Source organism: Eubalaena glacialis, chromosome 8 (genome assembly GCF_028564815.1).
Source record: "Eubalaena glacialis isolate mEubGla1 chromosome 8, mEubGla1.1.hap2.+ XY, whole genome shotgun sequence".
Classification (NCBI taxonomy): Eukaryota; Metazoa; Chordata; class Mammalia; order Artiodactyla; family Balaenidae; genus Eubalaena; species Eubalaena glacialis.
This window is the reverse complement of record NC_083723.1, coordinates 99027559-99042181: the sequence shown is the minus strand read 5'-3', so window position 1 is coordinate 99042181 and position 14623 is coordinate 99027559. Positions and strand designations below refer to the sequence as shown.

The following is a 14623-nucleotide window of genomic DNA, read 5'->3' as shown; positions in this document are numbered from 1 at the left end:
TCTGGAAATGAATGACAGATCCTCTGAAAGGCTGACCAGGACAAAGGCAACCTCACCTGCGAGAACTGAAGGTGAACTGTATTTTTCTCATTATTCCAGAAGGATGAAAATTTCAGGCCATTAAAATATAGAGTTCCTGGAGGAATACCGTGGCATGGGAATACCGTGGCATGGAAATACCGAGCTCAACTCTGGCTGAAAAATAGAAATTAATAGCAACGCTTTTCATCTGCATTGTGCTTTTCTGTACTAGTTCCAACTGCCTTATCTTTTAGCAGTTCTTTTAGGTAAACACATTAGAGGAAATAGACTCAGGGAGGATGGATTTTGCACCGGAAGGACAGGGGAGTACAGCTGAGGAGCAATCCCACAGCTCTCTAGAGACGCACAACGCTGTTGCTTCTCTCCATCAGGATGCAGCAAAATTTGAATGCATCTCAGTGAGGCAGGATGGAACTTCATGTGAGAAGGGGCGGGTATCACTTAAGTATCATAATTTTAGGTTCTTCCTTCAGTGGTTTATTGCTCCTCCAAAGAAATATTCTTTCTCACGCTGATGTTTGAAATACCGTTAACAAGAGGGAAGTTTGGGGACTTCCCTGGTGGCACAGTGATTAAGAATCTGCCTGCCAATGCAGGGGACACAGGTTCGAGCCCTGGTCTGGGAAGATCCCACATGCCGCGGAGCAACTAAGCCCACAAGCCACAACCACTAAGCCCGCGCACCTAGAGCCCGTGCTCCACAACAAGAGAAGCCACCGCAGTGAGAAGCACGCGCACCACAACGAAGAGTGGCCCTCACTCGCCGCAACTAGAGAAAGCCCGCGTGCAGCAACAAAGAAAGACCCAACGCAGCCAAAAATAAATAAATAAATTTATTTTTAAAAAAAAGAGGGAAGTTTTGAATTGGCAAGTAGAAAGAATACTGACATTGAAATTCATTATACGATTTAATGGCAGATACTATGTGCTTTCCTGAAAATTTGTGACTAAACCTTAATAAAGTAGACATTTTTTACTACTGGAAGGAGTGATGAAAGTGGATGGGGGTTCCACTTTATCAAGGAATGTAGGCCATTTGAACTTAGACCCATCTTCCTTCTCTGGTCATGTTGTACTCTTAGTCATTTCCATTCCTGATCCCATCCGGCTCCTTCATACAGACTCCACTGTGCCTTCAACCGACAATTCCTTCCTCTCTCTCCATTCTTCTGTTTAGCAAACTCCAAATCAAACAGTACCTCTTTGGAAAATTTTCATTGAAATACATCTTTCCACCAGCACTTATGAAATTGTGTCTCCCCCTGATGTGAGTTCCCTAACAGGCAGCCTGCATTGTCCCTGTGTCTCTAGTACACATCGTACATACTTAATAAATGAAGATATCTAGTAAATTAATGGACCGCAATGCTCTATCAAGATCTGATCTTTGAATATACATATGGAAAGAAGAAACAGCTTTAGCTTGTAAACCCTTTGAGGGCAGGAACCATATCCTATTTTCATTGCATACAAATGATGCCTATCTGAAAATTAATAGACAAAGCATGGTGTAGTGCAGAAGGACACAAACTCTGCAGCCAGGCTGCCGGCTTCGAATCCCCTGGTTCCACCAGCACTAATCATGTGACCTTGGACAGTACCTTCTTCCTAAATCTGCTGTGAGGATTAAGGACTTAATATTTGTAAAGTGCTTAGAACTGTGCCTGGCATAAAGGAAGCTCTATATATGTGTTTTTAAAATAAGCATATGTCAAAAAGAGCAAAGAGTCAGGAACACTGTTTCTGTATCTGAGCTTTGCCTGACACATGCTAACATAGGCTCTTAATACATGTGTGATGAATACAAAGGAAAGAAAGAGAACACCAGCTATCACACCTTCTGTGCATGGTACTTTGGGAAAACATGATCAGATATTTTCCCTTGTTAAAGGATATTGCGTTTTATTGATAACGGAACTATTTAAACTCAAGAATTTAACTGCAAACTGGGACATAACTCCCCAGCAAATGTTGTAATTGTTCATAGTGATAAACAATTAAGAAGGAGTATTTGAAACCAACTACTGGTTGAGCCTTTGGACTCAGGAATTAGAGGGAAACAGTAGTCCATAGGAGGCCAAAATAAACAAACATGCGTCTAGGTGAAAGGGGAAGACGGATACTTCCAAATATATCAGTGTCACTCAAGCAAAATACAATGTCCAGAATTCCCTTCTCACATTATTTTCTTTCACAATCACAGGATGCCCCTCTCGATTACAGCTGGCTCGGGTACAGCAGTGATTTCACATGAGGAGAGTGTATTTCCAAACTTTAAGTTCTTATTATTTTGAAAGATATAATCCCTCTTTCCCACCCCCACCCCCCAAACCATGATCAGTTTAAGTAAGAGCAGCATAGCTCTTACCGGCATATCTTATAGAGAGCATATTTTAAATAAAGTGTTAATTACTGGCCATATTTTATCATAACCTTTATAACACACTGAAATTTTATCTCACGTCTCAGACTACAGAGAATAAATAGGAAATGAGTTTGTCAAATTATGTTGTATTATCCTGTAATACAAACTGCCCCTGCTGTAATATTTATAACACCCTTTATCAGCAGAATGGCCCAATACCAAGGGGCGAGAACGGTTTTAGCTGGTCCAACAACAGGGGCACGCACTGCGTATGTGAAATACAGTTATGTCAACCGCACCAGCAAATGCGGGATTATCAAATGCCCGGAGCCGCACTTTTGGAAATGAGAGCTCCTGATGACTCCTACAAGTTTGAGGGTATATTTTTAGTGGAAGAATACATTTAACCTGGCTATCACTACAACAACTGAACTTGAGACTTGCAGGTCTGCTGTGGAGAATTTAGAAAAGAATGAGTGTTACTGGATGTTGACACTCTGAACCCCGAGTCACTTCCCTCTCTCCCTTCTTCCTGAGAGATCTGCAGAATAGCCCCTCAGAAATCACTTCGCTGGACTACACGAAAGTTGCTTTATAACCGAACACATTATTTTTATTGGAAGGACTTCAAAATCTGAAGCCTCTATGCCGCCTTAGGATAGAGTGTTGTAATAAACTAGTTGGAGGGTTAGATGCAGCCATGTAAGGAATCAAAAATCTAGATTTGGATTCTGGCTCTGCCACTCGCGTGCTTCATCCACTGGGGAGAGCGATGTAATCTCCCCACATCAGAGTTTTCCTATATGTATAGTTGAAGTAGCAAATCCTACTTCATGAGATTGTATGGTGAAATTATATCAGTTTTCCATGTGAAAGTGTCCAACACAGCATCCCACCAATAAACAATGTTAAATATATACAAGTAAAATTGAATAAAAATCTATATCACATTGTAACTCTGCTTTTATATTAGGAATTCTGTAAGTTTTTCAATTAATATAGTTTGGTCTCTGTCATAAAAAGCCTTTCTACAGTAAACTATATGCTTCTATATACCCTGATACATATTTTTCTCTGTCAGGCTTATCATCTTTTAAGGCAAAAATATGATTTCTTTATTATGTTTATTGTCTGTTTCCCCACACCATAAAAGAAGGTAAATGAAAGCATATATTTTTGTCTGTTTTGTTCACTTTTGTTTCCCCAGCCTAAGAATAGTCCTTGGCACGTAACAGGCACATAATAAATATTCTTTGAATGAATGAATACAAACATCTTTTTTTTTCAATATGTAAAAGTCTTTTTTATAAATACTACCATGGAAGATTGGGATAGAAAGTGGTGAAAATTTGTATTAAGAAATTTGTTTCAAATGTAAAATCGATAGCTAGTGGGAAGCAGCCACATAGCACAGGGAGATGAGCTCGGTGCTTTGCGTCCACCTAGAGGGGTGGGATAGGGAGGGTGGAGGGAGACGCAAGAGGGAGGAGATATGTGGATATATGTATATGTATAGCTGATTCACTTTGTTATACAGCAGAAACTAACACACCATTGTAGAGCAATTATACTCCAATAAAGATGTTTAAAAATAACAAAAATTAAAAAAAGCAATTTGTTTCAGTAGAATAGTGGCAAGAATGACAAAAATAGAGTCAAATACTTGAGCAAAGTAATGAATTTACAGTAAAAAAAAATTCAATAAAGAGCTATATTATAAAGGCACTATATTTCTCAGTTACTATTAACAAGTCTTTACCAAGACTTACCACAAAAGCAAGAAATACAGCTCTTGAAAATATAGTAGAGATGAGAAATAAAACTTGTTTTTTTCCATACGACAGAAAGACTTTTTTCTGGATTTATTAAAGTAGCCACGTATTTATGACACTTTTTGATGCTCAAATACAAATCACATAGTAGACCTCGTATGTGTGTCATATACAACTAAAAGTCAAGTTGCCATGCTGTCTAGATTTTTCGCATTTTAGAAATATTATAGAGTCTATCATAGTGAATTACGTTTTAATTTTTCCACTACGAGAATAGAGAATTTTTTTCCATTGGCAAGATGTACACTTATTTTAGAGAATTCAAGGAATAAAATGGATGGAGTTTTCCAGGATGCATATCCTATACATTTTCTACTTAAACACTATTTATAATTGTAGGACAGTTTAGGAACTGCAGGTTCCCTGGATATGCAAACAGAGCCTCGGAGAATGTTCCCTACTTAAATGAACATTTAGTGACCCTCGGCCTCCATCTCACAGCTGACTCAGCTGAACCTTGAGCCCATCATGGAACGATCACACATTTCTCAGAACTACTCCATGACAACTGGGCACCCTCTGAATGTACCCCCAAACTGTACTTTGGGGCTATCCCAACACCCAATGTAAGGCAAATTTACCCATCTGTGGCTCTATGTAAGTTCTAAACAAAAGCAATAAAGTTGCAATATTAAAGAGTATCCACAATATAGCTTTGATGAAATGGCACCCATTTAAATAGCTATTGCCAAAACTCATCTTCACCTATTCCTCAATCTAATTTTCCCTTTGACACTCTTCACAATTTATAGTTACAGATTGCTTGTTTACTATCTGCCCTTCCTACAAGTCTGTATGTTTCATGAGGGCCTAGACTTGTCTGCTTTGGTCATTGTTGTACACACAGCCTACTGCCAGGTTCTAAATAAGAGTGAATGGGAGGATGAATGAGCAAATGAATAAATGCTAAATGCAAACTATGAGTTCATTACTTGCAAGTATATGCATGCCCTTTCATTATTTTACTCACTGTCAGGTAAAAAAATCCACTAGAAAGTCTCAGTGGAGGCTTCAACATCCGCATCTCAAGTCATAAGATATCCATGACCTCTTCATCCCTAATGACTCTCTCCTCCACTTCACTTCAACCACCCACTCCAATGGCCAAATCTTGCTTGATCTTTGTGGTCCCCCAGACAGTCCCATCTCTGAAATTATAAAATGAGATACTGCATTCTCTGATCACATTCATTTATTTCCATATCTTCTCATTTATTCCTAATATATCAGTTCTTCAACCACTGGTCTTTCCCCCTAATGCCAACTTTCTACTAGCCTCCTTTCACCTTCCTTCTCCGTATCTCAGATTCCAGGATCCAATACTCTCTACCCAGTACATTAAATTCCCTTGCTCCACTGTACGTGCATCACAGTCATATGGCAAAACCTCAAGTATGGACGAGCTGGAGACACAGCATTAAATAAGACAGGCAAGTCTCTGCCCTCACAGAGCTGACAGCCCATCAAGGAAAGTAGACATAAACATCTAGTTACAATACATGACGACATGCCAGGTAAACCGGGAGAAAGAGGATGCTGTGAAAACTCTGATCTGAGAGAGCCGAGGAAGATCTCCGCAACCCGCCTGACCTGCTCCTGGCTGGGGTGGCTGAGAGCTGCTGAAGAAAAAGGCTCAGTTGGACAGATCTTGGTTGGCAAAGCCAGTTCAGTCCTCACACTTCCCAGACCATCCAACTATGCTTCCTGGGTCAATTCTCTCTCACATTCTCCAAAGTGACAAACTTTCCCACTCTCCAGCCACCTCCTTATTTCTACAGATAACATCCTCCTCCTGACAGAGGAAAGTAGCCCTCTTAGAAGGAAACGCACTGAGTTACACTACGTCTGTTTGGGCAAACCTATAGTCTATCAGCACAACCAGCATTTCCTCTTTTCTTCTGATTTCCAGAGAAGAAACCTGTCCACTTCTTATCGATGGTCAATCACTCTGCTTATTCTCCAGACTCCAGACTCCCCCTCCCTCCATGCAACAAACCTCCTCCCAAGTTCCACCCTCAAATGCCTGAGAACTTTCTCCTTCTTTTAGCTCCTTCTCCTGGATCCTTACTATCTCCTCCCCCTTCTCTCCCACTGGCTCTTTCTCAGCATTTGTTCATTTACATATTTAATATTTTTGAATGCTTTCTATGTGTCAGGCATGGTTCTAGTCTCTGAGAAATACAATAGTGAAGAACCTGGATAAAGTTCTAGCTCTCACTGAGCTTACTTTTTAGTGGGAGGAGCAATAGACAATTAATGGAATCATGAAAGATAAGTTCCTGCAGAGATAAGATATCTGGTCAGGGCAAAGTGTCAAAGATGACCCAGATGGTCATGCTGCTGTTGCTTGCATGTGTTATGAATGTTGTGTATGAAAGACAATGAGAGAAGAAAGATAATTCGTGGACAGAGAGAAAAGATAAGAAGAGGTATTAAAACAGAAGTCCTTGAAGGTCAGCAGCAGAGGTACTTTTTATTGTGAGTGGTAAATACGGTCAGGTAGGCAACAAGAAATAACTGGCAATGAAGATAAAAGTGGAGGTAATGCAACATGACTTATTATCTTGTTAAGCAGCTGGTAGGAAACCAAAACCTAGTTAGCAGTAGAGAATTTAAAAGCCAGGTCATGGAAGCAACCTAAATGCCCATCAACAGACGAATGCATAAAGAAGATGTGATACATATATAAAATGGAATATAACTCAGCCATAAAAAGGAACAAAATTGGGTCATTTGTAGAGACGTGGATGGACCTAGAGACTGTCATACAGAGTGAAGTAAGTAAGAAAGAGGAAAACAAATATCATATATTAACGTATATATGTGGAATCTAGAAAAATGGTACAGATGAACCAGTTTGCAAGGCAGAAATAGAGACACAGATGTAGAGAACAAACATATGGACACCAAGGGGGGAAAGCGGGGGGATGGGGGGTGGGGGGATGAACTGGGAGATTGGGATTGACATGTATACATTAATGTGTATAAAATAGATAACTAATAAGAACCTGCTGTATATAAAATAAATAAATAAAATTAAATTTAAAAAAATAAATAAAATGAAGCTATAATTGCAAAAAAAAAAAAAAAGTTGGTCACTTTATGCTGGTCTTTCTACCTAGGTACAACTTTGATGAACTTTGATGCCGTTTACAAAAAACCATAGCAGGGAAGAGGTGGATGAGGAAAACTAGACTTACTAAGATAAAGTGAGGATGTTTTCTTGTTTTCTTGGTTTTCTGGATGGATGGGTACCATGACAGAATTTCAGAAGACCAGACTTCTACTACCTAAATCACAGGATTTCCTAAGAACTATATGTCATGGTTCCCACAATGCAGAAAATAAGTTTTGTTGTTTTTTTGGGTTTTTTTTAATGGAAGCATTCAGTGACCTGGGTGACCATGCCACAAGAGGGAGACCTGAGATCTGTCTTAAGGAGGCATCTAATGGCACTGGGGGAACACTGAGAGGCAGAGCACTTTGAGGAGAGGTCAGTGAGTAAACCACACTGTGGAGCCAGGTTAGGTGTAGAAGTGAGACAGAAAGGGGGCAGGGTACAACCCTTAAAAAAATGACAGCCATTGAGGATACGACATAAACTAGTTAGAACCAACTAGGTCCAAGATGGCGGACAAGTCGACTTCCCTTGAGCCTCCATAGACGCTCATTGTAACACATCAGCTAAATGACACACCCACAGGCACCATGACAGTTCTGAGGCCAACCATAAAAGGCCAAAAAGTGGGCTGTGGCCCAATTCCTGGCAGTTTCCACCCCTTCCCCAAAATACTGTAGTTGAAATAATCCTCCCACTCATTAGCCTATGAAATTACCCACCCCTATAAAAACCGACAACCCCATACCCTGGGGCCTCTTGCCTTCCAAAATGGCCCACACTCTGTCTATGGAGTGCGTATCTCCCTGAATAAACCTTCATTCACTTTACTCTGGCTCGCTCTTGAATCTTTTCCTGCGCGAAGCCAAGAACCCACACTTGGCTGCCGTCCCAGGGACTCGCCTGAGTCCTGGGATGTGATGATCCTCTTGAGCCCCACCTTCCTTCCTGCAACAGAAGGAGAGGCAGCAACAGGACAGTCGCACCTCACAGTGTGAGGGAGAGGTCAGGTACAGAGGATGAAAACATTCCAGAGGTGGGGCGAAAAGTCCCAAAGAAAGGATGTGCTGTGAAGATCTTAAGTAAACAGAGAGAGAGTCTGTAAGCCTGACACATGAGAAGAAGAGAGGAGGGCACAAAAGAGGAAAACACAAGAGAACAGCAGGACAGAGCCTGACCCAGCCATCCTAAGCTAGAAAATATTTAATGAGAAAAAAACATCAGATTGCCTTAGTCCACTGGGAACATCTGAAACACTGAGACTTAAGAGATATGGTATGATTTTTGCTCATCAGAAGAGACTTCCCACTCCATCTATAAAGTACGAAGCACATAACCTGATGGTAAACCATGAGAATGCCTCGGCCATCTCTGTCTAATGCTCTTCTCTGCCCTCCCAACTCAGAACCACACTGCGCCTTTCTAAGAGGGATGCGCAGTATAGAGCCTGCGTAGCCAGAGGAAGGAGAAGAGGAGTGCCTTGAGAAGAGCAACTTTCAAGACAGGAAAAAAAAAAAGAAAAAAAGGCCACTTCTCAGCTCTTCAAACCCCAGCCAATGCAGACAGGCTGGGCGTAGCTTCAATTGTGTGCTGCGCATTCCTTCCCCAGGCCGACCCGCACACAGAGCAGGAATCTTGGAGATAGAGAGAAACTGAAAACAAACCAAGAACACAAGAACAGGGGTTTCTCCTGGAGTCCCTGTCTGGAGTCTGCTGCTGTGATTGCTTGCCTCCCCACGCCTGCAGTTGCTGACTGCCTATCTTACCCCCCCTGAAGTGCTCATCCATTTCAACCAACACGGAGGAACTTAGATTCCCTCCCTGCTTCTCCCAAATTTTTGTTCCTCTTTTCTAGCTGTTTTGAAAGTCATAGTAAGCATCTTTTTCAGCTTCCTCTGGAGGCTGTTCCTCCAACGAATTCAAGACTCCTTTCCTTGAGGTGCCACCCACGACGCACAGCTGTGGACCATCGGTTTACTATTTGCCATAACTTTACAGACATAACAAAACCCAGCTGAGATTACAAAAACACAGGACTAGCTGGGAGATGGTGGTCATGATAGTGTCCTTCGAGGAGACATCTTTAAGAATTAGATAAAGCTTTAAATGAGATCAGAAGAGAATGTAAATTACTTTTTTTTCTGGCACAGTTGATTTTACTATCTATTTTGGATCAAATAAAAACCACTCTAAGTGTCCCTCTTTTGCCTCTTCTCCTTCCTTCTGCTTTCCTCTTTCTCTACGATTCTTTCCCATTCTCAGTCTTCTATTAATCCGACACTTAATCACATAGAGGTTCAGAGAAGGAAGATGTTATTTGCTTTCCATCCTCAAACCCTGGTAGCGTTTGCTGGCCTTAGAGTAACAGCTCCCCAGCCCCCTGAATCTTATCACGGTGTCAGCAGTAGTTAAAGGACATCCGTAAAAATATAACAAAATATAAAATCAACAATTCCCAATTATGAAGTACCAAGCAGAGGACAAGGAGAGACGTTGTTCTTTTGAAAAATGTTAAAATAATAGCAAGTCTCTGTCCCCCATGCCAAAACAAGGAGTTAATTCAGCAATTCAGTCTTAAAATAGAAGTCCATACAAAGGCAACGTAACAGAAAGGAAAGAACACTGGGGTCATTACAACAATATCAATACCTAAGCAGCATACAATCTACCAAACAGTTTAATGGATGCCAGAGACCCTGAATCTAAGTCAGAGGCTTTGCCAGCAACACCCCAAGGACTTCTGAATCCTGAGTTTCCATTCTACTTCCCACCCCACTCCCCCATTCATTGTCTGCTGACACCACTTGAGCTCCACTTGGTGTACTTCTTTCCTCATCTGCAAATGAACATCAAACTCCCATCCTACTTTTCTCGCTGTTGTAAGGATCGAAGGAGACTCAAACAGTGAAATAAAAGCTTTAGAAAATGTACAACCCCTCATAAATGTAAGGCGTATTTAAATATCTCTTAAAAAGTGATCACATTGGCGGTCCAGCGGTTAAGACTCCGTGCTTTCACTGCAGGGGGCGCGGGTTTGATCCCTGGTTGGGGAGCTAAGATCCCGTGGCCAAAAAAAAGCAATGGCATAAATTTCACTTAAAAAGTGATAGCATAAAAGTGATCTTGACAAATTAAAATATTTTAAATTGTTAAAAGATAAACTGAGGCATATTTAAAATTTTAAGAGTTTATTTGAGCAAAATCCATTCCAGTTGGACAGCACCAAACCTGAAGTGATTAGGAACATTCCGCCAACGGGAGCTGGGGAAAGACTTAGATAGAGAAAGTATGGAAGCAGAGAAAGGAAATTATTGATGAGCTGTGGCCTAAAGCCTAGTTGGCTGTTTGTGACTGGTCGCCCTTGGCGTTTTGATTTCGGAACCCTGAGCCACGTACAGAATTAGATTTTGGTTTGCCTACAGAGGCCCACACAGCCTCACAGCCACCTCGGTCTAATGGGCTCCTTGTTTAATTAATTTAACAAAATTAAAAACGTCAATCAAATGATTTCATAAGGGTTCTGTCACAAGTAGAATATTAAAGGGCTGTGTTTATACATTAGGGGCATTAAAGCATTTAAAAATAATCAATGGATCACCATTTCTACTATTCTTCTCTGCTAAAAATCCAGTGTCAGAGCAAACATATCATTGTGAAAATAAAATATGGCCACTGATACCATAGACACAATGGACACACTTTTTAGATTTGGGTGCCAGATAAAAATTAGGCAGTATGTTCATGGCACAACTAAATATGATGTAATTTTATACCTTGTTATCATGTCCTATAAATAAATTCACAACCAGGATACAAAAAGCCCTTATCAAGATTACATTCCCTCTTTGGGGCTTAGAAATACGGTCACCATTGTTTGGTCTTAGGACCTTCCCTAGGACTTACCTATTAACTTCCTGAACTCACTTTCACTCTCCACTTTAATCCTATTCCCTTCTCGGCACCGTCCCTACTACAAGGCTTGCTGCACATCCTCCCACCACCCATCCTGCCCAGTTTATGACCTCGACTCTCCTCCTAGCCATGCAGTGCTCTCTGCACTTCACCACTGCACACGCTAAGACCCCAGGCGTCTGCATCAGGCCATCGTGAAGAAACTTGCGGTGGCCAGCCAAGAATCTCTTTCAGCACCATGGCAAATGCCCTCCCCTGGATAGAGAGTCCAGCCTAAATGAAACACCTGCTGGATGCAAGGATAGAATTCAGGCACTGAGGTGGCGATTAAGAGTCTCCATCCACTGTCGATCCAGTCACCACATTCATACTCCCAGGAGAGGTTCCTAAGGCCACTTCAAGTGTCTAATATTGTCAATCCAGGCAGATAGCATCCCCGGCTCCTTTCTTCTCCCCTCAGCACTCACATCCAAGTAGCAACCAGCTTATCTGGATTCTCCTCAGAAATCCAGGGTCCCCATGCATTGCACAGATGGTTAAGGATGGAGAGCCAGCACACTCCACGCGGGTGGTGCTGCGTCTCCAGGGCAGCAAAGGTCAGCTCCAGTTCTTGGGTGAATGAAAGGCTACAGTATAGAGGCACACATCTCACAAACCCAGAGGAACTCTGCCTCACCCTACCCATGCGGGGCTCAAAGTATTATTAAAAAGAATGGGGGAACGGGTGTTAAATATCTAGACACCAAAGTCTGCAGAAAGGAAATATCCTGCCTTATATCAAATGTGTAGACCAAGTCTCCTTAAGTGCACATTTATGCCTTGGCACACATTGTTTGCTTGCTTCCTCTGAGCACCCTTGTTCACTCAGAGTGAACACAGGGGCTGTTCACACTCTATGGCCTCCTCATCTCGTCCCTTCAGCTCACTGGCCAGTACCAATATACAAGCTTGAGGACTACCCTGGGTAACCCTCTTCCCAGCCTGACTGAGCCCTGAGAGCCCTCTTCTCTGTGCTTCCCCTTTAGAAGCCTCCATTCAGTCCGCCCTGACCCCCCTCACATTGCCAGATGCTGTACCATCACACCACCACCTCATAACACAAGCTCATGTATTCCTGCCCAAACCTTAGAGCTCTCCAAATTACACACTCATTCTAGAATGTTTAAGTATTTCATGGCCAACTTTTTGCTTTAAAAATCAAAAATTGGCAGGAAATGACAATATCCAGTAATACCACAACATAAGCACTATCTCTAGAGGAAGGAATAAGACATCATCTAATACTGTTATCAAATTTTCAACTCCCTAAACTCTATAATCCTTTCCGTAAGGGATGGATTGTATTGCAGAATATCGTTTGGCTTTTTTTTTTCTGTGACTGGCTAGAAAAGTAAGTTCTCTTCCTAGAAGTCCAGTTCATTCTTAAAGGGTCCACCGGATGGTCTCATAGGTCAGGCCTAAAGAAGAAAGCATCTCTTCAAACACGACAGATTGCTTTGGTTTTCTCAGGAAAGCAGGAGGTAAGGACATCTTACAAATAGAGAAGGACCTGGATGAACCCAGTGGAGATCAGTGTTTAAGAATCCAATTGAAAGCCCAAAAGAAGAATTTAAGGACTGCTGGCCACCACAGGAAGTCCTGTACTGGACACACAGCGTGAATTATACGAGTTCCCATTCATCCATTCATTCAACGTTTTATGTGCCAGGCATTGTGTAAACTTGATCCCTGCCCTGATCTAGCTGCCAGTAATTTATTAGAAGGTTTTGTGTAAATGCTAGACTTCCCTGGGAGTGGTTACATTATTGCAAGTACTTGGTTACTTTGTTCAGGGTTTTGCTAAGAATTGTGCTTAAGATCATGTGCACATCTTTGGATGATGAGACATCCTCCCATTTATATCACAGAAAAGGGCTCCTTTTAAAGTGTTGTTATTTTATATTAAAAGCAGGAGACAATTCTAGCTTCTTGAGGTTTCTATTTCTGACAGAAGATATTTTCACAAATACATTTTCTCTGCTCTACAGCAAACAAGTGTGTTTAAAGCAGACATAGTATTACTTTAACCATTGTTTCTTTAAAAGAAAAGTAATCAGCTTACCTCTTTTTCCCTCTATACTCCCCCATGAAAAAGAAAATTAACTGCTCCAAATCTGTCTGCTCTAAAAATAGCTTATGTATAGCGCTAAAATACATGGATAAATAGGTTTAGCTTATGTGTAGGAAGCTTCAGATGTGTTACTAATTTTCACTATTTACTTGGAAAAAACAATTAATAATAAATGGAGGAGTGAGGAAAAACCCATTTGAAATCACTTCTGCCCTCTGGGTGTGTCCAGTAGGGAAGGTTTACTGCTCAGTATGAAAATCGACTTTCTGGCTGATACTTTGCTAAAGTCAGGCAGTTCCTGCCTGCTACATAAAAGTTAATTTCCTGTTCCATTTTTCCTGAGGCATCTGTGCACTTCGGCTAAATTAATGCTAGATTTTCCACTAGGAAAGAAGCAGGCTTAGGGCTGAAACTATTGGAATGCTATTATACTTCCTATCACTTGTTAAAGAAAACAGTGAAACTCAACTGTGACAGTGCCAATTTGGACTCCTAGTGGCATTTTCAAAAATAACTGTATAACCTGACATCTATACAGCGCACTATAAGTTTTTAAAGAAAAAAAAGGAGTATTCCTGGTACTCACAATTATGCTGTACATATGCACTCTTCTCCCTCAAGAGGCACCAAGTGCAATGAGAATATTTTCATGGCATTATTCTTTGGGATGTGTTAAATTAATCGAACAAGTAGGCCTGGAGACTGAGGTGGCTCTAATGCCAGTGGTCTATATAAGCAAATCAAAGTGGAGGTTTTGAAACTGACACTTAAGGACAACCAATCACAAGCAGCAAAGGAGGCTTTAAGCTGTGGCCAATCGATAGTTTCCTTGCTCTGCTTCCTTCCACCTTTTCTGCGTAGAAGTCTCTCCCTGGGCTCGTGCCCTCGGAGTGTTCCTAGCCACTTCGGGTTTGGTGCTGCCCAATTGGAATCGACTTCTGCTCAAATAAAGTCTTAAAATTTCCAATGTGCCTCAGTTTATCTTTTAACAAATGTGATAATGTTTAGTCGCCTGCCTTTTATAACCTCAATGTTTTCCAAAGCATTCTGCCTAATTAGTGCCTAATTTGATCCCATATCATCCCGGTAACAGGCATTTCCACCCACATGCCGCAGTCCATGAAAATGAACCCCAAAGGGTCACTTGTCCATGGTCACTCAACTTTTCAGCACTGGTTCCAGGTCCCCATCTGTGTGTGTTCTCTTTTGCCTGGAGACCGTGAGTGAGGCACAGCAGGATCTGC

At 41.4% G+C, this 14623-nt stretch overlaps 1 protein-coding gene across 2 annotated transcripts in view; it reads right to left on the bottom strand.

Annotated features, from left to right (window-relative positions):
* Positions 1-14623, bottom strand: part of CPED1 (cadherin like and PC-esterase domain containing 1) — a 295598-nt gene that overhangs the window by 265660 nt on the left and 15315 nt on the right. The window lies entirely within an intron of this gene.